The sequence below is a fragment of the Triturus cristatus genome, chromosome 3_2 (genome assembly GCF_964204655.1).
Source record: "Triturus cristatus chromosome 3_2, aTriCri1.1, whole genome shotgun sequence".
Taxonomy (NCBI): Eukaryota; Metazoa; Chordata; class Amphibia; order Caudata; family Salamandridae; genus Triturus; species Triturus cristatus.
The window spans coordinates 602,079,737-602,104,084 of record NC_140584.1 but is presented as its reverse complement, the minus strand read 5'-3'; positions in this window follow the sequence as shown (position 1 = coordinate 602,104,084).

The window sequence follows — 24,348 nt, the reverse complement described above, 5'->3', positions numbered from 1 at the left end:
GTCTTGGGTCATGTGCCTGAGGTATCATGTTCATGGAGTGGGGTAGGATTAAGAGAGGAGGGTTTTTTACTTGTATGTGGTCCTGGGCTGAGACGTGAGCTGGTTCATTGTAGAGCAATTTTTCAGAGTAGTGGTCAAATGAAAGGGGGGGAGTAGAGGAGGGACGTGAAGGGGTATTGCTGTTTGCTATAGGAGGGGTGGTGAGATTCGAGGAGAGGGGAGTGGGTGCGGGAGGGGGCGCGGACTCATCTGGAGTCCTGGTGTAGGGGAGATTGGCGCAGTATTTGTACTGGAATAGCTAGGGGTGGAGTGGGGGTGGGAAGGGATGTTTTATAAAGGGGGTGGAATATGGTATGGTTGTGGAGACAGGGAGTGGTGGTGGTGGGCGAGGAGGCATGTAGGAGGGGTTGGCGGAAACGAGATACTTCCCCACCAACTTTGATATTACTCTTTCCTACAGATGCTATACTTCCAATTGACACAGCTTCCCTTCAGTGATTTCTGAATTCTACTGTATATACTATCTGGCTGCTGCTACAATGTTCCTTGATTGTTAATTTGTATTTGCTGAATATACTTTTTTGTTCCTGTTCCCCTACGTTATCTGTGTATACTGTTAAGGGGTTGTTAGCATGCCCCTTGGCCATTAAGGTCTATTTGTTTTGGTGTATACATTGTAGTTTTTCCTATTACTACTCTGTATAGCACTGTTCCACTCATCCGTGTCGAACAGTACAAAAACGCTAGGAAATTAAGTTGCTATTTTTGTTTTAGTCATTACTGTTGTCACTATTATTGTTATTACTTTTGTATTTCTGTCAGTTTTTGTGACCACTCTTTTACCAGCTACATATCAATTTCATAAAGCACAGAAGACTTTTCTGGACTGACAAGTAATGGTTATTGTTAGATCTGTGTAAATGACACCCATCCCAATGTGCCTATTGGAATAGAGGGCAAACATATTATTACACTGGATACAAAACCTGGTTGCAATTTTGCAACCACTATTTTTTTTAATCATTTGCAAGTATTCAGCAAGCCAACTAGTGTATCCATAGGTCAGTTCACAATATGCAAATCGGAGAGGGGTGCAATCTGACTTATTTATTTATAACGTTTTTTATAACGCAAACAAGATCCAGAGGGATAACAGAGCGCTTTACAATATGAAGGGAGGAAGGACAAAAGCAATATCTATAACAATATCCATAAGAGTTAGGGAGAGAAGGAAAATACAGTGCAAAATACAACTAGGATGGTAATACAATAAAACAAGTGTAGGCGGCTAGCAAGGGTGAAACACAGTGAACAAGGGGTAGCTGTATCAAAAGTAAGAACAAAGTCAGCAGGTGCAATGAATGGGCATGTGAGTCTAACCCCATTAGGGTATAAATTTGTTCATTAGGAATCTTTTGGCTTCCACTTTGAAAGCCGTCAATGAGGAGATTCTGCAAATTTCTGGTGGGAGAGAGTTCCAAATCTTAGGGGCAGCTCCGGAGAAAGCTAGTTTACAACTTCTCTTTTTCTTAAGGATGAGTGGTTTCAGGAGGAGGGTAGAGGCACTTCTTGAAGCTCTTACGCTACAGGATAGTTTAAGTTGTTTTGCAAGGTACGTAGGCGTATTAAGGTGAAGGGCTTTGTGTGAAAGAACAGCAATCTTTAATTGAATTCGTGCTTCGAAGGGCAACCAATTGAGGGATTTTAGGACTGGAGATATATGATCTTTTCGCTTGGTATCAGTAACCAGTCTAGCAGCCGAGTGAAGTGCAGCCCTTAGTGGAGCCAGAGCATATTTGGGAAGGCCACAGAAGGTCGCACTGCTGTACTCTAACCTCGACAAGACAAGTGCTTGAACCAGTTGCTCGAAATCATTTGGAGGAAGGAAAGGTTTGATATTTCTGAGAGATCTCATCAAGTGGTTAACTCCTTTGCATACATTGCTGATATAACCTTTCATGTTCAGGTGCTTGTCCATAGTGATACCGAGAGAATTGGCTACGTCTACGATGAGAGGCGTACAGTTGAAAGCAGTGAGGTGACTCAGCCAGAGGTCTAGCTTGGGGATGAGATTCGGAGGGGAGATGAGCAGGAATTCAGTTTTAGAGGTGTTGAGCAGTAGATGATTCTCCGTTATCCAATTTTGAGTAAACATTAGGGTAGTATTGAGTGAGATAATGTTTTTTCCGAGGATGAGATTTTCCAGATATAATTGCGTGTCATCCGCGTACATGTGGAAGAGAATGTTCATGGAATTTAGAGAATGTGCAAGTGGTTCCAAGAAAAGATTGAAGAGGATAGGAGATAGAGCGGCTCCTTGAGGGACCCCCATGAGTACGGGAGAGGGCTGTGAGAGAGAGTGGTTTGCCTTGACTCGTTGAGTTCTGTGATGAAGGAAGGATGAGAACTATAGTAACACCTGATCAGATAAACCCATTCTATTTTGCAGGATGGATTGGAGGTTCTCATGATTAACCGTGTCAAATGTGGAGGAAAGGTCGAGGAGGATCAGGAGGCAGTATTCATTTTGGTCGAGCATACTTAAAATGTTATCAAAAACGTGAGTGAGAGCCGATTCGGTGCTGTGCCACTTCCTAATGCCCAATTGGTGCTGGTCTAGGAGTTGGTAGTTCTCTATGTGGGCACAGAGTTGGGATTGCACACATTTTTCTAGTAGTTTCACTAAATTGGGGATGTTCGAAATGGGGCGGAAGTTGTTGAGATCAGATTTGTCAGCATTAGTTTTTTTTAGTATGGGTGTTACCTGAGCAGCTTTAAGGCATTCCGGGATCATGCCTTGTGCTAGGGAAGCATTAACAATCCTAGTCCAAGTGGGGATCAGTGCATTGTTGATTTCTTTGAAGATAGAAGGGGCAGCGGGTCGCTGAAGTGGTTGGAAGGGTTGATATTCTGCCGAATCTTGAAGATATCATATTCACTAAAAGTGGTAAAGGTGCCCCATGATGCATTGTTCTTGGGATTCGTGGAGGACGATTTACACCTAACAGAGGAGTCAATGGGTGAGGCAGCAATGGGAGAAGGTAGTAGAGTCTTCTTAGAGGCGAGGTCAATGGAGATGATTCTTGATTTCTCTGCGAAGAAGGCGGCAAGATCATCGCAAGAGGGTGGGTTGCCACCAGGATCAGATTGGTTAGACCCAACGACTGATTGTTGTTTGACCAATCCGAAGAGTTTCTTGGGGCGGTTTGCCGCTTGATCCAGTTGGTGTCTGAAGTAAGTCGCCTTAGCACTCTTGATTTGTTTGTTGTATTGGCTCCTGGCATCTCTAAGGAGTTTTAGTTGGTCCGAGCAGGGATTGACTCACCATGACCGTTCAAATACCCTAAGGTTGCGGCGTTCCGAGTTTAAGTTTTCATTATACCAAGGTTTGGATATTTTTGTTGAGGCATTTTTTAGTTGGAGTGTAGCAATATTCTCCATGATGTTGGAGATGGTTGAATTGTAGGCGTCAGTGAGTGATTGTACCTCAACTATATCAGATTGGAAGGAGAGGGCAGATTTACAGTGGGCAGCTAGTTCGTCGGAGTTTATAGCTCTTATGTCCCTTTTCCAGATCTTAGATTTTAGTGATTGAGCCTTTCTCAACAATACTGCCCTGTTGATATACAAGAGGATGCAGTGGTGGTTGGACCAGTCACAAGGGGTGATGGAATCTATGGAGATAGACTGCTCTTTAGAAATAATGAGGTCTAATACTTCTCCTTTGTTATGAGTTGGTTGGATACAGTGCTGAATCAGATCTTGATCGATTAAGAAAGATTTAATGCTAGATGCAGCGGGGTCGTTGGGGTTAGACCAATGAAGGTTGAAATCACCAAGGAAGATTTGTGACACCACTGAAGCGACATTACAAGAGATAATTTCCATTAGTTGCTCAGTGAAAGGGAGATTGCCACCCGGGGGGGGAGGGGGTAAAAGGTGGGAAGTTTGCAAACCGGTAGGTTCATACTTGATATAGTGAGACAGAGGTATTCACAGAAGGTAGGCGTCAAGGAATCTGATTGAGAAACCGAAAGTGTGTTTCTGTGAATACATGCTAGTCCCCCACCCAGTTTCAGAGCTCTGTCAAGCCTAATTATGTCATGAGTGGGGGGTACTAGGAGGTCTAAGATATGAGTGGAAGCTGGATTTAGCCAAGTTTCAGTGAGGATGATAATGTCTAAATGATTGTGTTGGATGAGGTCAAAGATATCGGTGGCATGTTTACTAGCTGACCTGCAGTTAAGTAGTACACATTTAAGACGAGGTGGATTTTGGGGAATAGACGACTGGGTGATGTTCACATAGGTGAGGTTGTTAGTATTACTGCAACTAAAATTGTGACAGTTTCTCTGCACTGGTTAGAAGGGATTGGCAGGAATTGGTCTTGGAGGGACTAGGTTAGGCTCTGACAAGGTCATGCTAGAGTTGTGAGAGTCATGTGGATCAGTGGTCGAAGGGTGGGACTCAGATCCACAGTGACGGCCGTTGGCATTGGGTACCTCATCAATACACATGGGGTCGATTGCAAACTGCAACTGACTATGATTGGCCTACAGGAGACAGCCGACTACCATGTCTGTGAGTATGTTTAAATAAAGAAAACTTTTTTAAAAAGATACAGCCAATTTTTCTTTAAAATCTTCAGTGAGAATTGCTAGTGCTCCCATGGGCAACTTCCTACTATTCCTGAAACCTTTTTCAACATTCATAATATTCAAAGGGACCCCTTGCTTTTACAAATGGGCTACTACCCCAACTTGTGTGAAGGTAGCTTTTCAATGGTTTGCAATCAAAATCCTAGTTGTAAAAGATGTATGCATTGCATAACGATTCTGTAATTACAAGGGATGTCCACAACACACCCACTCCAAATAGCGAATCACTATCCAGTCGAAATCTAATTTTAGGAGTCGGTAAAAATTACCAGTGGCGGCCACAACAAACAAAGGGTGGTTAGGTGGGTGAAGGGAATGTGGAAGGGGAAGCGCGGGGGTAGAGCACAAGGGGATGTTAGAATATATAAAAATATGTACCTGAAGCCGCCTGCCGCCCCTGCGTCGCACTTCCTCTTCTCTTCCTGGTATCGGCAGCCCCCAAGACAGACTCACATCCAATCCCCGCGCTGCTCTCCTACTAGGAGAGGAGCTTAGGAATTGGCCTGAAAAGACGCTCCGCTCAGGCCAGGGATTCTGTGGGGGTTTCTGCACCCCGCTGTTTAATGCAGTAGGGCTGGAGAAACCTAAGTGCGCATATGTGTTTTGGTCGACCTGAGACGGCTTTGCAAATAGAAATGCACACTTAGGGAGTGCATATAGCACTCCTCCTCCTGTGCCCTGTCCCATCCCTCCCTGCACAAGCTGGCTCAGAACCAGCAAATGAAAAATAAAACGATGCTAGAACATCGTTTTATTTTTTATTTGCTGGCTCCGAACTAGGCAGTGGGGCGATGCTCCTCTACCATTGCGGAGGAGTCTCTGCCTAAAATTACCAATTCCTGAAATGGGATTCGGAAATTACAAAAAACATTTTTGCTATCTCAAACTCTGATTCTAAGTGTTTACGAGCAACAAATTGGTTCATAATTTGACCCAGAGTTCTAAACAAGATACACTTGAATGTTTAATGAAGTGGAAGAGTAATAGCTCCAGAATATTCTCTACCCTTTGAGCAGTAGCGGCTGGAGTGGGGTCAGAGTGGTAAGGTGGGGGGACAACAGGGAGGTGGGGAGCAGGGGGATAACATACGACACACATAAACAAACAAAAAATACAAAGAACTTAACTGCCGCCAGATGCTCATTTCCATGTCCTCGCAGTCGCGTGCTCTGGATGCGGTCTCCTTCCTCCTGGCTCTCCTCGGCTGACTCAGGCAGGAAGGGAAGGACTTTTGCCCTAGGACAAGGCAAAAAAGCCAATTCTGGAGCTGTGCGGTAGTTCCAGGATTGGCTGGAGCAGGCTAACCTAGCGCTCATTTTGAGACTGGGGGCCTGCAGCTGCAATCCCTCGGCTGCTTCTGAGCCTTGGGGTTGCAGGCTCCGAAGTGCGCAGGCTCAGATTGGTCGGCTGTAGGGCTGCATTACTAGTGCAATCGCACTGATCAGCCCCGCCCCTGCCATTGGGCTGTAACAGAGCGAGCCTTAAACACATTCATAAAACAGTATTTATTACCATTTTATTACACTGGCAGCAGGTGGGGCGAAGCTCCTCCGCCATAATAGAGGAGCCGCTCAGACTTCATGATCGACTAAGTGTGAGTTATAAACAGGGTATTAGTTGTGGGAGGCCATGATGCTCCTAATTCAAATTTCCCACTGCAAACCTTTTCTGCCTTAATTCTGAATTGAATCTGTTTAGGTTTGAAACCCCCCTTTATAAAGAAAAAGTGGACATAACTGTTCCTACAATGAGTCCACAGAGGAGCAGCATGAAGTCGTGAAAGTTTGAGATGATGTTGAAATTTACCGCAGGAAAAGATCTCTCCCTGTAGGAAGTCATCACCTCAGACTGAGGCGGCTGGCTACCCAGAGTTTCCAGCTATGGATTTAGTGTTGAAGGACATTGTCTGTGGATAGCGGGCGGCGCTCATTAGTCTTGATGTTGGCAAGCAGAGCTTTTTTTCTTTCCAGCAGCTGCCAGAACCATTGAACATCCATCATCTGGATGATAACTTGCGGAATGTGCAGCCTTATTTACATGCACATATGTATATTTAATGAAATATGTGATTTAATCAATTAAACATCGACATCATAAATCTTCCAAGCCCATGCTTCGATATGATGTGATAGAATACGGCCTATAAAAGCCTTCTGAATACACACATGAAATTGCGAACAGATGTAACCATTTCATCAGTTGTACATAAATGCAATACAATGCAGACTCCCGACATGGTGTAATAAAAAAAAGAAAACATTTATTAAAAAATGCAGCGCGAAGTGCTGTGGGGAGGGACATTCTCAGCCGCTGAGCGCTGCAGAACGGCTTTCAAATGAAATCAAGGGAGCATCCTGGGATCTCGGCTGCTGGCTATTCAGGGATGTAGAAAATATCTTAAATCAATAAAAACACATATTCTGTTCCATTTTTATGCTCGCTTGTTTTTTGTTGCTTTCGCTTGTACGATTCCGCTTTCTTTAGCTGGCCAACAAGGGCTGAGTTATGAGCGCAGGGGGTTACGCACGCCATTTTCCTTCCAGTTGGGGAATTATTTTCACACCATCTGGAGCTTTCTTTCTGCTCTGTTAGCTTTTGTTATGTCCCTAGTTTCATCGTTTTTCCCTCCATTGCGTCTGGGTGTTTTTTTTCAATGGCCAAATTTCCACAGCAGGTTAAGAAGTTTGTAAGTGAATGGAATAACTAACATTATGCAGGAGACACCATTCAAGCGGAAACATTAAATCAAGTAGAAAATTGTTTCCTTTGTATAAATAATATTTTCTAGACATCGGTATCATAATTCACTGGTGTTTGTGGTTGCAGCTTAGAGCACCAGGCTGCACAGGGAAACATTTAGCTACAGCCCTATCGGCCTCTGAAGACAGAAAATCCTTAAAAGGTTGGTGTGGTCCTTAATTCTGCCATGAGGAAAAAGAAATGGCGCTGCCTATAAAAAAAAGTTCTCCTTTATAAAAGATTTTTTTTTAGAGTTGGCAGTTGTCCCTTGGACCACAGTTTGATCTCCGGCAACCGTTTTTTACTTGAATTCGTAAAGGGGATGTGGACTTCTTCCCTTTCGTGAATGCATTACCACCACATTTGAAGAGCAGTCACTTTTCTAATGTTTTATGACCACATTATGATCGCAAAAGATTGGTACATCAAATAATGATTGACAATTTGGGAGGGACGCCTATAACATGCCTCTTCCAAATTGGGAATTCGTATCCATTTGCAGTCCTATTTAAGAGTCGGTAAAAGATTACAGACTATTAATGTTATTAGTAATTGGTAAAAATCTATTTTCCGATAACCTGTTTTAAGAATCTTAGCATTTGCACCCGCAAAATTTGTTGACCTGACTTCACAGCGCGGTACCCTGTAACCTTATAGCAGGGGTGCGCACATTTTTTGTTTTAATCAGGAGAGGGGCCACATTCATTAAATTGTTCTGAGTGGACCTCTACTTCCTGTCTTAACCTCACGCATTTTTTACATCTACACTCACTAGTGCCCTCACATGCACTGCACCTAACGGCCAGGAAAAACGATCTCCGCTAAAAGGCCCCATCATGGGCGCCGATCGGGTATTGCAGCGCCGACCCGACGAGGAGCAGACCCAATGATGAAGCAAGACACCTAGTTGACAGGGTGTGTGAGGGTCTTTTTCCGAAAGGTGGACATTTTCTCCTGCCTACAGTGAGCATTGTGTGTCTCCATATACACATCTACCTGTACCGTCAAGTAGGAACAGCATACCACTTTATTTGATTAAGGAGCATGGCATGAGCATCCCATTCCAGAGTAAGTCCCATTTCCCAAACCCACGAAATTTGGTGATCTCCCTCAACCATATACTCCTCCGGCGGGTGTTTCTCGGATGATCTTGTGTTCCAACCCAGTGTTCTTGTTGCCTTATGTCATGCCAACAGGTACATCTGTGTCACCTGAGCCAGGCTCCAAGTGCCCCTGCCCCCATACTGGTAGTGTACGCGTGTGTGTTTTCAAGCCCTAATTCATCAAAGGGGCATGAATCACTTGTCTTGGAATACCAGGATCTATATCTGTTGTTCAAAGGCCCTCATACACACTAACTCATTAACAGCAGTAAATATTGATTCTCCGCTAATAGAAGTTAGGTGAGTGGTTATTTCATTGGGTCCTTTTCCTCCTGAGTATCCTGTTCTCCAGGCAGTCAACTCTCCTTCTCCTGGAGGGAGACCATTTGGTTCTGTGTCGGTCATGGTTTCGTAAACATTAGCGAAATAAGTGCAGTTAAATTTACCTTGTTTCCTGTAAAGAGTATTTTATTGATCAGGAAGGAGTAAGATTAAAAACAGTCTAAGGTGCTCTAGTGGACGTGTAAGTGATCAACTGCACCTATGTAGTCAGGGTGACAGTGGTCGACATGTTTCAGTGCTTAAGTGTCTTCATAGATCAGAGGACTTTCATCAGGACCAGATGGGCAGTAATATTTTAGACCGCTCTCTGGAAGGTAACCTAGTGTCACCAACTTATCTTCGTCATTATGGTTCATTGACTCATTTTTTTTACGTGTTATAGGTTAACGTTCTGCCTATAACTTTGAATACACAAAGGGGGAAAAATAAAAATAGGCAATTTGTTGCTAAAAATAAATCACACATAGTGTTAACCTATTTAGGTGCGTTAATCATTGAACAAATCTTTATTTGTTTAACTTTATCACATGTAAAACATAATGTGTCGATCATTCTTATGTACATGCAGTGCTTATATGTTCCCGTAAGGGGGTATCTTATGCATGTCAAATATGCTTCACCTTTTGATCTCGTGATGGCGTTATCTGCAAATAGCATTTAAAATAAAATAATAGCACGTGGTAATACCCATTATGGGTAAGTGGGATATTCTCAAGTCCGCCTATGCTCCAGGAGAAACGTTGGATGGTCCTGGGGGTTATATATGCAGTCATTGATAGCGTTTAAATGAGTCGCCCAATAATAAACCTCAATTTCTGGAAGTTCCATACCCCTGTTGTATTGGGACGTTTGCAGGGTACAAAGCGATATCCAGGGCTGACCTCCATCGCATAGCAGCATCCTCAACCTTTCATTGACCCTAGTGAACACCGACTGAGCCATGTGATATATGTTTTGGAGCGCATATACTAGATCAGGCATGGTGAACATCTTTAATAGTGTTGCCCATCCCATCAACATAAGGTGTAGCCCTCTCCGTCTGTCTATGTACATCAAGAGGTTTGTATCTACTATCCCAACTTTACATCTAGCACAAAGTTCCTATATACTTAAAGCTCTCTGTGGATAATTAGAGTAAGGGAAAATATGCCTGGGGGTCCTGCGGGACATATGGCACTGTTTTGCTCACATTGATTCTAAACCCTGAGTGGGCCCCATAATTCTCCATCACCTCAAAAAGGACCTGAATGGTGGTATCTGGATCAGTCACATAGCGGAGCATGTCGTCAGCATTAAGGGAAAGTCTCTCTCTCCTCTATTGCATCTTAGGATGAGTTTCAAAACCCTTGTATGCTTGGGTGGGGTCGTACCTTGCATGCCAGGGATTCCAATGTGAGGGCAAATAATAACGGAGAGAGGGGACACCTTTGTCTGGACCACTTACCTATCAGAAATTCCTCCGATTTTTTTCCATTCACCCTGGCAGTTGCCACTGGGTTTTTGTCTAACACGGCCTCCCAGCTTTGGAAAAGTGGGCCGAAGCCAAGCTTCAGAAGAGCCTGCTCCAAGTCAATGGATAGTGCCAAATGCTTTTTCGGCGTCTATCGAAAGAAATAAACGGGGGGTAATCGGACCTGAACTGATGTTAACCAGATAAGTGGGCATCTTAGATTATGGCGTGTTTATCTACCGGGCATAAACTCCGATTGGTCATGATGGATCAACATAGTAATGACCAATAAGAGGCGCATCACCAGAATGGTGGCCAACAACTTTGTCTCAAAATTTGGTCTGGTGATTGGGCAGATTGATTTGCACCTATCTTTAGGTTTTCCCTCCTTAGGAAGGACTACTATTGTTGCTTTCCGAAGGTAAAGCGGTAGTTCCCTTTTTTCCTTCCCTTCCTGAAACAGATTTAACAGATGTCGTCCTACCAAGTTCGCATATCATTTATAAAACTCAGCTGGGATGCCATTGGGACCAGGGTCTTCCATGTTCGTAATTTGGCTATGGCGTCCTGCACTTTGCTTAACATTAGGTTTGCTTCCAGCGACTCACAAGGTTCTGCATTCAAAGTCGGTGTGGCAATCGAAGTCAGGTATGTTGCAATGATATGCGAGTAGTGTAGAGATCTGGAAGCTTAGAACTGCTTATAGTGTGGAGCGAATTTGTCTTCTATCAAAGCATCTGTTTCAAGACGATCCACTGACTGATTCATTATAGCCTGTACCTATTGTGCTTCCTGTTCCCGGTGACCAAGCCACGCTGAGAGTTTACTCGCTTTGTTGCCTGTTTCATATAAGCGGTGCAAGGTGGTCATTATCTGCTGTTTGGCCCTCTCCGGCGCCTGGTCTCTGTATTCCGCCTGACATGCCGCTATCTTCCTCAAAACCAGGGGGTCAGTTGTCGAACCCGGGGACTTCTCAAGATGCAAAATCTGCTCCTCTAGCTCATCAAGTTCAGCCCGTTCCCTTCTTTTTCTGGGTGACCAGATTTTGAGCCCTGCCCCAAGAACTGCCTCGGAAGCCTCCCAAAACACAATTTTGGAAAGTACAGCTCTGTATCCACTCTAAGGCCTGTTGCAGCCGCCTTGTCCATCAGGTTACATGCATTAAGTTTCCACCTTCTAGTTGTCCCTCCTCGGAAGCTTTCCATATGGACATAGAGGAGCAAGAAATCTGAGAGACCCCTAACCAGGTAGTCCGCCTGAAATACCTCACATATCCTTCTCCCGGCATGAGGACATAATCCAGTCTTGAATGAGCCTTAAGTGCTCCTGAGAAGTAGAAATATACCGTGTCGGAAGGGTGCTGGTAGCGCCACAAATCATGAAGGCCCATTCTATTGGCAGTCTGCGCTAAGGACATTTACTTTTTGTTAAGAAGCTCCTGCGTTGGGGGTTTCTTTCCTCTGAACAAAAAGGCTCTAAACTTGGCCCTCGGTTGGCAAACTTCACAGCAAAGGCATCAGCCTCATTCATATCAGAGATCACTGCCAAGCAGGTTGGCTCCTTAAATATGGCAGACGAGCATCTGCCCGGGTGGCTGAGGTCATGACCTCTCCCCCCCAATGCTTTGAAGATGCCCGTCAAAGCCTAATGCAGCCACCAAACTTTGAAGCCTATGTCAAAGGGCTAAATGTAGTGAAGGTTTCCTGCATGAGCAATTGAAATGCAGCAGTGCCAGCCAGGGCAACTTGTTTGCATTGAATGATTGTGTGTAGTGCAAAAAATGAGTGGAAGCATCGACTTGTAAAAGGTGTACTCTTTTCACTGGAATGTACCATACACAATTTAAAATAACAAGCAGTAAGTAACCCTTCAAAAGTAATATTCATTTCCAAATGCGAATGCTTTTTAGGTCGAGCCCTGAGCCAGCGCGCAAGCGCTGCACTGGGGTTGATCTGGGGTAGTTGAGTATGGGAGAGAAGCCACACCCACTCCCCTGCCCATCTTTTTCATTGGCTTGTGTCTTTTACCTTTATTAAATGCTGCCTTCCATTGGTTAATAGGCCTATTAGTCCCTCCCTATGATGGCCATGTCGTCATTTGTATTTTTACATGGCTACTGGCCCCTTTACTTCGAGTACTATTTTCTACAGTGCCTTCTCGCCCTCCCCAGCACTCTCGTTGTTCGTGCCCGCCTGCCCCCGCCCGCCGCCCACCCACAATGCAATAGGTCTCGCATAAATGCGAGTCCTATTGCATTGCAAATGCTTGTTCTCTTATGTGCTCACAGTGAGCGTTCTCAATATGACCAGGAATACACGGGCCAAGCAATAGCAGGTCCTGTGTGTTTCTGCGAGTGAGTGTCACTTTAAGTGAATATGTTAGTGAGTGAATGGGTGAAAGATTGAATGAATGGCCGAGAGAGTGAGTGAGTGCGTGAATGAATAAGGGCATTACTCTGGAACTCGTAACAAACCATAGCGTGTGAATGACTGAGTCAGTGATTCTGCACAATGTTGTGGATCTTGAATTGTGACCTCAACAGAGTACCATTAAAAATGTCTGAGTTTAAACTAAAGGCCCTATTTAGTGTTTGGCTGAGTGTGGAGCTCCTCCATGCACTCTAAATAGGGTGTTCGGATATCCACTTGTTTTTGTTAGATATTCTTCACTCCAAACTCTTCTTTAGGTGTTTGTGATGCATGCCTTCCGACACAGTTTTAAGGGAGATTGTGCATTTTGATTTTCTTTAGCTGACAGCCTATAGGCTGATTTTAAGAGTTTTCTTTGAGATTGTGCACGAGTTTGGAGTGGCAATAGCGTTTATAGTGCTGACAACAGTGACAATGTAAACAGCAAAAAAACATAAATCCCCAAGAAAAATGTAGGTGAGAAATAGTGCTATGCAGAAAGAATAAAGCTGAACATCAAGGGGCTTATTTATGGGCCCTTGGGTCACTTTCGCGCCGCCGGTGCATCACTTTTTCTGACGCACCTGCAGTGTACAAAATGTGCCATGTTGCGCCATATTTACAAAGTGACGCATTTAGGTAAATGTGTCACTTTGGAAACCCCTGCGCCACATTATACCTGCGCCAGGTATAATGTATGCAGATAGGCGTTCCGACGCAAGAAAGGGTTGTATAAGTGATGCAGTGAAATCTATGAGATTTCACTGCGCCACTTCTAAGTTGCAAATGCGTCAATAGAGGCAGGCGTAAAACTGACGCAGGCACATTTAACATGGGACTTGCCCATGTGTAAATGACCCATTGCTGGAGTTGTGTCACTTTTGTGACACACTCCAGCAATGCGTAATTTTTGCGCCTACCGATACGTCAGAAATAGTGACGTATCTGTAACTTCTTGCGACATGATGTGTCATACTGTAAATATAACGCATCATTTTTATCGCAAGGAGGGCGCAATGAAAAGTGATGCATGGCTGTGTTCTCGCAGCGATGCGTCACTATTCATAAACGAGGGCCCTAGTGAGGTGTGTGCATGGGCTCGCCAAAGGCAGGCAGGAAAATCCAAGATTGAATTCCCAGTACCTTTTGTTTCGCCATTGTATTGTGTCATAATTATGAGCCCATGGAAGGGTGCTGGGGTTGGCATGCAGCCCAGCTTTCACCTAGAAAGCAGAACTCTCCTATTGATCAATGCACTCAGATTTTGAAATGGGCAGATATAAAGAAGAGAGTGTTTTTTTACCCACTCAGCTCGACCCCATCGGTCATACTCAGACTGAACTCGCGGCAGTCAGTCGCCTTTCAATGGGTTTAATGTGGAATACACTCATTTGGACGAGGTTTTCACACGCCCACGTTTACGGAGCCATTCAGAATCCCCCTGAGGAAGGGCGAGTCCCGTAATGCATCGCGGATATTTGAAAAATTGGTTTGCCTAAGACAATGGAAATACATTTGTGAACCTCTATGTGGACTGAATAACCATCGACAGTATGAGCCTTATCATACTTCTTGAATAGCCATATGAATTGAATATGCATTAAACAAGCAATGAACTAAGCCACCAATGGTCGTACCTCTTTTAAACAGCGGATTTTCCGCATCAGAGTGCTAGAGTGAGGACGTCTTTCCCTAAGACGCATTTGGATAGTCATTTATTTCACACCTCATCGATTAGGAGGTGGTCTCACCAGCACCAAAGGATCTTACACTAAGATCATCTGAAACACCCAGTACTTTAAAATTGTGAGTGCAACCGTTCCCTATCTTTATTTAATGTGGAAGCCTCATGCTGCAAATCTCAACTGATCTGCGCAGTGGTCAAATAAGTCTATCAAATGCAGAAGTCGCTGGCTGTAAATGACATGTTGCCCCGTACCGTGTGATTTATGTTATTTGTATGCATTTTATATGGTGGGATAAACGTGTTATTGCTTTTTCAATAACAGTTTTATTCACCGCCCTGAGGTGGTGGTTGCCGAGCGTGACTTTTCGTCTGGGGCTACATTTTTGTGTTTGCCTTTAGACGTTTCCCTTTTTTGCCTAGTTCATATTTCACAAGTTCTGTATTTTATATACTTTTCTGTGCGAACTATATCTTGCTTTTCTCTCTTTGTGATTCTCATGCAGGCAGTCGCAGTAGGCCCTGCACAGTTGCTAGAATATAATTACCCCCCTTTTTAGGTCTCGACTAGCGAAGGCTGCGCTTGCGCAGTCTCGCTCGCGAGATTTAACGTTTTTCATTAGTGGGTCTTGAACCCGCCCCTCTTCTCCATTGGCTGGCCTCTTAAATGCTGGTCAGCCATTGGAGAAGAGCTTTGTCCGTCATTACAAGCCCGTCTTTTTCGGATTCGGGGGTGTGTTTTTCCACCTCTTTCTCATTTTTTACTCCCTGCCCCTTTTACGCGTGGTGGGCGTGTTTTTTTTTAGCTTGAACTAGGCGTTTTATAGCCTTGGCCGCAACCGCGGCATCCGTTTTGGCAGCGGGAAGTTTTAACTGCTTCCTCATCTTAGTTGTTTTCTCCGTTTTTTGGATTGAGAACAATTGTCTACCAAGAAGCAGCGTGCAGACACTTTGTCTCTATACTCCTAATTCGCCTGCAGCACTATTGCAATATAACACTGTTTTAGCGCTTGCCCCGTTTCCGCTGCTACCAAATGCCGCTCACCTGCTTAAATCAGTCGGCTATTGCCACTCCGCCTCCTCCTCTCCTTAACATAGAGAATGGCAGCTGCCCCTCTGAATCATTCGCGCTCGTGCTCCGCGAGAGAACGGTTCCTGGCATTCAGTGTCTAGGATCCTGCCTCTCGCTGCTCCGCCGTTTGCCGAAAATTCACCAGACCGGACCTTTTGCCAAAGTCCAGACTCGCCAAAAGAGTTTTTCCAGACACCAGCGAGCCGCCCTTAGCTTTTCTGCTCGCTGCTCACTTTCCCCATGTTAGAACTGCTCAGCGTACAAACTCTCAGCTCTCCTGTCTGACATGGCCGGCGTGCTCAATTGCTGAGGGGAGGGGCAGCGGTCACCTGAGGCTAGGTGGAGGCAGGGTTCTCCACCGCCATTCCCCTAGTTGAAGATGATGTTAGGTGTCTGAGTGGTGTCTCTCTTAGAAGTTGTTTAGCGTATACTGATGTTGTAAGCATAGATGTAAGATCGTATGCCATTATGCACATCTCAGCAATGCATGTAGTGTATTTAACTAAATTACGGAGTCCTGTCCATAGGGCCTGACAGAAGGCGTCTTTATGATGGTAAATGTTTACCTGTCAACTTCTGGACTTAAAATTGCAGGTCACATGGTCACATGAAGCCTTTTAGAGGGTAATTCCATTGAGGCGAAACAATGTTAAGGTATTTAAGGTAATTAAGGTAACAATGTTGTTCCTGCTTGCATTTCACATGGTTCACGGGCGGCAGAGAAGTAACAGGACTCTGTCTTTTCCTTCTTACTTAGAGAAGAAAAATACAGTGTCTGCTTCTGCTCTGCCGCTTCAGCTGCCCCCCACCCCACTCTTTCATTCTTCCCTCTCTTTCTGTCTAGCAGTTCTTCTCTTACTGAAAACCTTGACTTCAAGATGGGGTTCTCACTCTCTTTCCTCTACTTTCTTTTATTAGCTCCCCTGTCAAATGGATCCAAAAAAGAAAATCATTTTTGCTGGAAATGTCGTATTTTAATTCTAAGGTGCAGCATCTGGAATAAAAGGTTAAAAATATGAAAAATAACTAAATGAAGTAAGACAGTGATAGCAAACTGGCAAGATTGATTTTATTCACACCCAAACACATTTGCGCCACTTTTACAGAGTTTGCCAGTGAAGCGCTACTTTTTTTTCCTTGTCTTTGTTTTCCTGGGGCTTGCAACTAGTGCACCAATCCTGGAGGTACTGCAAAGTGTGGATTGGAAAACAAAATGTGTACTGCGGCTCTGCGTCCAGGGATGTGGTCTTTTTACCATACTGCTAACGTTTTGTAAGGATATCAGCAATGGACATTGAAATGGGACCATTCAAGGCCCCTTTCAGGCAAAAGCACTCACTGATTTCTGAATAGTGAGTGTAAAAGCGTTAAGGTAACAATGTTGTTCCTGCTTGCATTTCACATGGTTTGCTATATTTTGCATTCCCCTATGAGTGTTTGCTTTTTAGGTCTCGGCTAGCGAAGGCTGCGCTTGCGCAGTCTCGCTCGCGAGATTTAATGACTTGGAGAAGAGGGGCTTGAACCCGCCCCTCTTCTCTCCTCTTCTCCATTGGCTGGCCTCTTAAATGCTGGCCAGCCATTGGAGAAGAGGTTTGTCTCGCAAAACAGGCCCCGTCCTTTTCGGATTCGGGGGTGTTTTTTTTCGATACTTTTCTCTGAGCGTGTTTTTCTCTCCTCCAGCCAATGGCTAGAGAAGAGAGAAAAAGAAAAACACGCCCCCGAATCCGAAACCGCCTCTGCCTTTCTCCGAAGCATTTCTGCTTGACCTCGCAGAAAGGCAGTTGTCTCTCTCTCTCTCGTGTTTCTTTCTCTCCCCCATGGCGGGGGCCTGAGCAGAGTACCCCTTCGTGGCTTACCGAGCGCTTTCCACACGGCAGGCAGGAATCACCGTCAGAACTCCTTGGTTCTCATTGCTGCGTGACGTCAACTGTTGTATGATTTATAAAGAAAAGTGGACATTTTAGGGAAGTTTTGCCACGTTAAATACAAGTTCGAAGCGCATAATTTATCTTCCAATCTATATGTTAGTTTTGAGTTTCATGTTACTGTTTACTCATCTTATTCAATTACAAGTTGCGCAATATAAAACTGCAAAATAAAAATTAGTGCTTAACTATTTTGTCCAATTTTCAGTCTACGCTTAGAAACAATTCTAAATGTAGGTTTAGTGTTAAACTGGAATTGAATCAGTCACCGCTCTCAGTTCACTACCACATCGCTGCCCGCTATGATTGAGACGTTGACATTCTAAGATGCCCGTCGCCGGATCGATGTCATATCCCCGGCCCGAGTCCTTCTTCTGTGTTAACGGCGCCTCGCCAGTGACGGCCGTGCCGCTGCTAGCCGGGCCGTGCGTGCGGTTGCCTGGGGAGCCAGCTTCCCGCGCCGGAACCGGAAAAAGACCCGCACCGGGAGCGGCGGTACCAGGAAGAGTTGGCATCCCGGCCCCGGTGAGTGCGGGTCATTGGCGGTAGAAATGGTCAGCTTTCATCATTGGTTTCCCTCACTCACGTTTATACTACATGCACTGTCATTAATGCTGCATTTTAAACAAATAAAAATTAAATGCAAAGTCTTAAATGACGAAAGTCTGGGCTTTAAACATACATCGTGGGCTGCTGGGGAGAGATTTTCATCAAAATAACATTCCCTGAAGTCACTGGTCACAACAGTCATTTCTCACAGCAGACAGCAAAACATGTATACTGACTGTTGAACACCGGACCCCCTCCCCACAAGACCCCTTCAGGAACTTTAAAACCCCTCAGTGCACAGATCAAACAACAGTAAAACAGAGCGGTTCCGTTCATAATGTGAAATATGCCCCACGCACGAGCTGTAATCTCGGGAGATGCACAATAGGAGTGTCGAGAAGGCACAGCTTTTTTTCACGTCACCTGTCCTGCCCCCCCTCCCGCTGGTCCCACCACAGGCTCAGAACGAAGGCCCCTTTCAGAAAGCCCCTTCTTTACTTTAGTTTGACTTTTTCCCTGTTGGGATGGGTTCCTTGTCCTAACCCAGTTGTACAGACGCTCACCGTCACTTAGGTCCCGCACTGAAGTTTAGGAAATGCTCCTTCATAGAGCTCCTCCCTCCCAAGTTCAAGGAGCCCCCTCCAGGCAGTCCTGCATGCAGAGTGCCCCCACCCTAAGCCAGAGTTCTACCGGGCACACCTGCTGATCACAGTTCAGTAAAACATAAACAAAAATAATGTCATGAGCAATGCCAATTGCTCTAACTTTAACAATGCCGAGACCGTTGCATTGTAAATGCTTGTTCCAGGATGATGTTACTTTTTTCTGTAGGCCGCATATTGCTCATGTCTATTGCGTCATTTAAATTGAGCCTCATCCAGGTGTTTATAGCCGGCAGCAATTGGGTTGTAGTTGAAGGCAGTGTGAGTTTTTCTCAGTGGGACAGTATGGTGTTCAGTGGGGGAGACGATGTGGCACTATGGGCAGAGCTGCTGAATTTGGAACTGGGGAACCAGGTTCAGCCTTAATAACCAGTCCACCAGACGACTCTCCCGAGAGAGCACAATCCCATGCTAGACCTTAGAAGGCTTCGCAAGACCTTAGAAGCGCTGGTGTCTTAGCACCAGCAGGTGGACCCTAGCACTGGCAAGTCTGGGTTAACCTTCAAGGTTTGTCCACCACAATCCATACTGAAGTTCACCTCCAGTCTTGCTAGCAGGCCTATGAAGCAGCACAGCCAAGAACAACAGTGACTCTGTCACTGAGGTCACAGGACCCTTGAGAAGGGCCAGCTCTAGGGCAGTGCAACCGGTGTGACCGGGTGCTGACTTTGGGTGGAGACATTATGCTTGCAAGTAAATTAAGGTTTTAAAAGCGCTTGCTGCCTCCTTCCTGGCCTCCAGCAATTTTTGGCAACAATAAAAATGTCATGATGACTCTGGTGTTTAATGTTCTTCCTAGAGAGAGATCGGAGTTTTGTCTAGTGGAAGTTTCGACTCCTGGAAAGGTAGCACATAGGGTTAATGTGCCTGCAGCAAAGAACATGTACCATGCAGATCACAAAGTGCACCTAATGTAAATAGGTCCGTGGGCTACTGCGTGTGTGTGTGTAGGTGGCTCTATTTGTGTGTGGGTTGCTCTATGTGAGTGGCTCTGTGGGTGGCTCTGTGTGTGTGGCTCTGTGTGTGGGTGCAAATGCAATAGGTCTCGCATTTGAGAGTGATTAAGCTATTGACATTGTAAATAACAATGCCGTTTCTTTAAATGTTTTAAAAACAAAAACATAAACAAAAATAATGTCATGAGCAATGCCAATAGCTCTAACTTTAACAATGCCGAGACCATTGCATAGTAAATGCTTGTAATATCTAAAATTAACTTTAAAAAAATATATTTTTTTAAAGTCAGAGCCTAGTTTGGATATTAGCCATATGTATGAAGATCTGTATTACGCTGGAATTACAGGGCTGATTTAGAGTTTGGTAGAGCGCGTAGTCCTGATTTTGAGTCTGGTACATAAATGTAAGATAAACATAAAATAAACAGTATGTCGCTGACAGAGCATACCCCAACGCCATCGCCGACACACTACCGAGACAAGGCATCCTCAGCGGCCACATACCCTTAGGGGTGACAGTGCTGTGCTTTACAAATGCTGACTGATTGATTGACTCCTCTGACAGCCCAGTGGACTACGGGCCATAAGAGGTAAGCCATCCAACCATCTGGGCAATTTACAGTGGGTGGTTTTCTTTGCTGTCCTTCACCACCAGGTTTTTGGGTAGTAAAAGAAAACAAGCTTTGGCAAAGCCAATATGTCGTGCCTTTGTGCTTTGGGAAATAGTTTTTGATAAATGTAAAACTTTGTTTGATGGCCAACCATCATGTTTAATGGAACCATCTGTCAACTTTTCCAACATTGACTGAAAGCACTGTGACTATGGTTCCTGCCAATGTAACAAGAGGTTCACTAGGCCAGCATACATCTCTCATTTTGGTGGACAGCAGAAGCGGCCAGTACATTGGGGCTGAGGGGCCATGCCCCTCCACCTTCCACCCCTCATGACCAGTGTCTGTCAGGCTGCACAAATGTCAGCCTGACAGACACTGTTCCTTTTCAGATCAAGCAGCGAGGAGCCAGACATGCGCATGAGCTGAAGTTTGCTGGGCTGAGGAAGTCACAGCTCCTGTGGGCGTGATGTCCTCAGCTTAGAAAATGTCCCTGAGGCCCTCCCCTCAGTGATTGCCTTGCACCTGGGCGCTCCAGTTAAAAGCCCTGAAACATCCAGGGTTGAGTGTCAATCTGTTACACTTCATCACAGAGTAGGGTGGGGTCAGCAGTCTCCCTGACCCCATCCCACTCTGAGATGAAGTTGGGTCAGCCAGTGAGGGAAGGCAGCAGTCCCAAGCCTTTTGGAACCTCCGAGACAGAGCTGGCTGCAGGTAAGTGTTTGCTTTTCTTTTAAATAGCTTGGTGCATGTGTCCGTGTATGTATGAATGTTTGGTGAAGAGTGTTGTGAATGGATGTGTTTGTGTGCGTGCATGCCTGTATGTATGAATGTTTGGTGAAGAGTGTTGTGAATGGATATGTTTGTGTGCATGCATATGTGTATATATAAATGTTTGGTGAAGAGTGTTGTGAATGAATGTGTTTGTGTACGTGCATGCGTGAGTGAATACATTGCTTTGAGTGTTATGTGTATGTGTGCATGTGCGTAGGAGAGTGTCCCATCCACCCCCCTCCCTCCAAAACTTACCGGCCGCCACTTGTGGATAGGATGTCCCCATAACAGACATTAAAATGCCCACCAAACTTTAAATCAGGCCTTAAGTTACCACACGTTTTGTATGAATGGTACGGAACTGACTGAGATACTAATTTCATTTGCAGACGATAATAGAATAATTGAAAGCTTGTGTCTATGTGGCAGACGGCAAGAATGTCTCACTAAGCATGGTGCTGATTTGGCGGCTTTTGAGTGGAGATCTCAGAGGGTGTCCGGACAATTCTTTGCGTCCTTAGCTCTTCCCATTTTGCCTGTCTGTCCTCTGATTTAATGTTTGTCCCCAATAGAAGCTCGGCCTCACATGGAATCTGACAGTGCCAAGCCCAACTTAATCAAGAAGCCTGCCCTAGGTGAAAGTTAGATGAATATCATGGATTTTACTTTAAGCACTGGCACTTTAGTGCCACTCAGAGATTTTTAAGATGAGGAACCTCGGGAAAGGTATAGTGTGCCAGATCCAAATCTGCTGCTCTGCTCAATCTTTCTGTGTCAAAGACACAAATCTTGGTGTGGTATCTGGTTCTTCTCCTCATGGCCTAGTGCTGCTGACTTAGTGGAATGTAGATACTGGAACCTTGCTATGTAAATAAGGGGTTTAAAATGTATTGAGATGAAATACTGACAGTTTGTACAGTTTGTACAGGAGGCTGCTGGGCTGGGATCTTCTCTGGAGCATAAACTACAAGTTGCACCTCTATCTACTTGAAGTCTTGCCTGTTTCTTGCCACGAGTACTCCACTGGCGTAGTTGGCAGCTCCTAATATGCGCTGCACTGAGTACTACTTTTCAACCCACCCCAAGGGATGATCTAAGGTTAGTACCATCCATCTCTCTCTTCAGTGCAGGCGCAGGATCCTTTTTGGATTTTCGCACTGGGCCCCCTCGGTTGATTGTCCTACCAGCGTGTGCCAGCCTTTTTGGATTCCACTTCATGCTCTGGACATTCATCAGTGCGTGTTTCACTGTTTGGAGTACCCATTATTTAATGTATGCCACTTATAATATTTTTGGTGACTCCTTCAGCTGCTTCACTACTTGAGCTGGGTATTGTAGGGGTGTTTTGAGTTGATTGAGCAGGTTACTATTGGGGTGCGCGCTGGCTTCAGCGTGTGCACTCAACCCTCACCACCGCCTCTCTCTCGCTCCCCATGCCACCCCTTAGAGCGTTCATCCAACTCTACTCACCGGCTGTCTTTGCTCCTGCAACATTCTTTTTTGTCCTTCGCGAGCTGCCTTGAGGCTTGGCTGTTCATTGGCTCTGCTCCTGTGCTCCCACGCGCCTGACTCCACGAGAGAGAGAGACTCTACCATGACACAATCTTCATGGCCACTTCTCTCTCTGTCCTCTGTGATGTCGGCTGGAAGCTCTGCAAGAGTTTGTACACGCCTCTAGGTCTCTCCCGACATAAGGTCATCTCTGGCTGTGGCTCTTTGCGGTTCTTTGTGACGTCGGCTGTGTCTTCCTGGAAGCTCGTGCACAACCCTGCAGTGTCTCTTCACGGCGGCTATCTCCTCACACGATTTACCGACGATACGATTGTCCTTGCGTGTCCTCAACAAGCTGATCTTCTCTCTCACGCTGTTACCCAACGACGTTACATACACCTATGCGTATCGTATTCCAGCTGGGCTTTTTAGAGTTGCCAACCATTGTCTTTCAGTGTTGCCAACCACGCTCCAGTTCAACGACGATACCCACGTCTATGCATATTGTGAACCAGGTTTCTTCAATCTGGTGCTGTTCCAATGTCAACAGTGATACGCACGCCAAAGCAAATCATTGAGGTGACTTACTCTTCTGTTATCCACACATCAACGTCTTCATCCAGGCATCAACGATGTGTCACACGGTGATACACACACCTATGATCTTCTTTTCTTCAGGTCAGTGACACACGCACTCCTGCTTAAATCCATCTTTAGCTCCGTCAGTGACATTCTCTTGTTATATTAGAGGCGTTCTAATTTTTTTTCTTCGTATTTTGCTTATACTTCTGTACTCACCCTTTATAGCATCCTACAATTCAAAATGTTCCTGCAACACCTTTCTTCCTTACGACCCCAGGTGATCCACCTATTAAGTGGCAAAAGTGATTTTTTTTTTAGAGATATGCTAGAGTATGTGATGTGTCCTTGAGTGTGGAAAGAAGGTAATCTATTCTTCTTCACTGTTTGGGGACGGAAGGACAGGAAATTTACGACCACCTTCCAGACCTTCGCGATTCGTAAGCTGATGCCTTGAATGAATTTGATATTTGCCTAAAGAAATTAGATAGGCATTTTCTCTCGAAGGTCAGCACAATACTTGAGAGATACCATTTTGCCGAAAGAATGCAAAAGGAGGATGAGTCGGTTGAAGCTTATGTTACCCAGTTGTGAAAACTTGCTTCGTCTTGCAAATTTGCAGAACTTGTGGACGAACAGATCAGAGATCAGTTCACGTTAGGCTTTGATATGGAAAGAGTGAGCAAAGAGTTATGGATGAGGGATGAGCCATCACTAAATGAGGTCATTCAGGTGGCAAAAAGGGTAGTGCTTTCACTTAACTGTGTTGCCATGATAAAAAAGGAAAAGGAGCAATCTGTTTAGTTGGTCAGAAAAAATTCAAAAGAGCTCCAGTCAAAGTTGAAGGGAGTGTGTTGAGAGGCAAGTCGATGGTGCGCAGGTGTTTTAGGTGTGATTGAACTGACCACTTGGGGAATGACAAAGCGTGTCCATCAATTAAAGTGTTTTGTTCCAAATGTAAGAAAAAGGGTCACTTTGCTAGTGTCTGTGAGCAAAGTTGCGAACTTCTAATGTCAAATCTGTGGAAGTTGAGGATGAACAGGTCGATGAAGATTTTGACTGCGGCCAAATTCTCCTAAGGGTATGTGCCACTACAGGCAAGAATAACACCACCTCCCCTATTGACAGCAGATTGATTGAAGGTGAAACCACCAAGGTGTTGTTTGATTTGATTTTGATTCTGGGGCTAAAATCACGATTATTTCTAGGAAATTCTTTGAGGAAAAATTTTAAAACAAGATTGAAAGGTTACTTTACCGGTCTCATAGAATATAAGCGATGGTACACCTTGGGAAAGGTTTATGTTTCAGAAAAGGGTTACAGCATTCTAAGCTGAATCCACCAA